Source organism: Penaeus monodon, chromosome 36 (assembly GCF_015228065.2).
Source record: "Penaeus monodon isolate SGIC_2016 chromosome 36, NSTDA_Pmon_1, whole genome shotgun sequence".
In the NCBI taxonomy this organism is placed as follows: domain Eukaryota; kingdom Metazoa; phylum Arthropoda; class Malacostraca; order Decapoda; family Penaeidae; genus Penaeus; species Penaeus monodon.
Genome location: NC_051421.1, coordinates 30,628,434 through 30,630,933, shown reverse-complemented (window position 1 = coordinate 30,630,933; position 2,500 = coordinate 30,628,434). Strand labels below are relative to the sequence as shown.

The following is a 2,500-nucleotide window of genomic DNA, read 5'->3' as shown; positions in this document are numbered from 1 at the left end:
CTTTCTCTTGAAATCCCAGAATGCAGGAACAGCACACCTCCTCCACGATGGGCTCCATTGTCCTGCTTCTCGCCCAGAGTACAATGTCCATACTCATTTTGTAGGTGCATTTGTGATGCAAGACGTCACGACTACTATGGCATGAAACCTCATGTACAAATAAGCTTGTTTGAAATGATATAAAGATACGAAATGCAATATTCATCTAAAGAAAAAATATCAAATCAAATCGTAGTGATTGAGATATATATGATAAAAGTAACGCTAAGCACTCGAGGAAGCATTTCTTAGCAGACTGTAGCCTCCTTTTTCCCATTCCCCAATCGCCAATTTCGAACAACCCACAAGTTTGAGCCAATTGCCCCCGAAAAAGTTGCTGCAAGATGATGAAGAGAGAAGAGGGAGAAGAAGGGAGGGAAAAGAGGGAGAAGAAGAAGGGAGGAAAGGGAAAATTGGATATTAATGCTAACATCTTTTCGATGAAACAGTCGTGTGACCGTGGTATAGAGTGGTCAAACGAGAAACCACCCAGGTTGGCTAGTTAACAGATATCAAATGAGAGAGAGAGAGAGAGAGAGAGAGAGAGAGAAAAAGAGAAGGAAAAAGGAAGAAAAAAAAAGGAAAGAGAGAAAAGAGAGAAGGGGAAGGGGAGGGAAGGGGAGAGAGGAGGAGAAGGGGAGGGAGAAGAACGGAGAGAAGAGAAGAGAGAGAGAGAGAGAGAGAGAGAAGAAGGAGAAGAGAGAGAAGAGGAGGGGGAAGAGGAGGGGGGGGGGAAAGGGGAAGAGAAAGAAGAAAGAGAGAGAGAGGGGAAAAAGAGAGAAAGAGAAGAAGAGAGAAGAGAGGAGAGAAAAAAAGAGGAAGAGAAGAAAGAGAGAGAAGAAAAAGGAAAAAGGAAGGAAAAGGGTGGAAGGGGAGAAAGGGGGGGGGACGGAAAGGGGGGGAGGGAAGAGGAGAGAGAAAGGGGGAGAAGGGAAAAGGGGAAAAGGGGATAGGAGAAGAGGTTTTTAAAGAGGGGGAGAGAGAGAGAGGAAGGAGGAGGGGGGGGGAGGGGGGGAGGAGAGGAGGGGGGGGGGGGAGATTGGGGGGGGGGGGAGGGGAGGAAAGGGGGGGGGGGGAGGGAAAAAGGGGGGGGGGGAGGAGGAGGAGAAAGAAACCCCCGGGGGGGGGGGGAAAGATAAAAAGGGGCTTTTTTTTAAAAATTTTCCCTTTCTTTCCCCTTTTATTATTTATTTTTTTTTTTTATTTTTTTTTTTTTTTTTTTTTTTTTTTTTTTTTTTTTTTTTTTTTTTTTTTGGGTGTGTGTGTTCGGCCATCCTCATGTGTTTGTAATATTGTGTAAACCACAATAGAAATATAGAAATCGGCATTATTATAGATAAATAGATCTCCACTTCTTTTATCATGAACAGTACTCGACAGGCTATTTTCAACATCCGCTGTGTTTTCTCAATTTCAAATTCAAAACCTTCAGAACGGTAATCAAGCTTCAAAATTTGACTAGAACGCTAACATTTCAAAAACACTTCCCATGCCGGGAATCGAACCCGGGCCTCCTGGGTGAAAGCCAGGTATCCTAGCCACTAGACCACATGGGATTCGGTGAAAATAGCACGGCCGTTGCAGAAATGCTTTTAGTAACGGGATTTTGCTTTATATTGCTTAGTCACGGTGCGCGATGAACGATATTGTAAGGACCTTCGTGGAAATTCAATCAAATATTAAAACACTTTGACGTCTCGCCCTCATTGTGACTGCTTTGATTTTAGTTTCAGAAAGGGCGAATGTTGAAATTAGCACGGAGAAAATTATTGTGGAAATCTATTCTAATGCTGAGTTATATATATATCTGCCGCGGTGTATACACGCGGGTGAGCGAACGCGCACGCACACACGCAAGGACACTCACACACACGCACACACACACACACACACTCACTCACTCACTCACGCACGCACGCCCGCCCGCACGCACGCACGCACACACGCACATACGCACGTACGGACGCACACACACACAAACACACACAAACAAACACACAAATACACACACACACGAACACACAAACACACACACAAACACAAACACACACACAAACACAAACAAACAAACACAAACAAACAAACAAACACTCAACTACCAACAGAACCAATCCTTGCAATAAGTAGCAAGCCAAGCAACAGATGTTTATTTAAATGTCATTTGAGGAGAAAATCCACGAACTCCCAGACGCGGATGCTGCGGATGCCTCAGCCTTCTCTCAGACGCCCTGCCAGGTCTGTGCCTCGTCCAGTCAGGAAAACACTCACTGGCAACTCACCCGGAGTCTGGTTCGCTAAGTCTTTATTTATATATATATATATATATATATATATAATTTTAGAATATATAATATATAATATATTTTTTTTTTTTTTTTTTTTTTGTGTTGTGGTGTTGTTGTGTGTTTGTTTTGTGTGGGTGTGTGTTGTGTGTGTGTGTGTGTGTGTTTTGTGTGTTTGT

At 43.6% G+C, this 2,500-nt stretch overlaps 1 non-coding gene across 1 annotated transcript; it reads right to left on the bottom strand.

The window, feature by feature from the left end:
* Positions 1-1,523: 1,523 nt before the first annotated feature.
* On the bottom strand, positions 1,524-1,595 carry Trnae-uuc. Its single transcript has one exon. It is a non-coding gene; the product is annotated as a tRNA-Glu (tRNA).
* Positions 1,596-2,500: the final 905 nt, after the last annotated feature.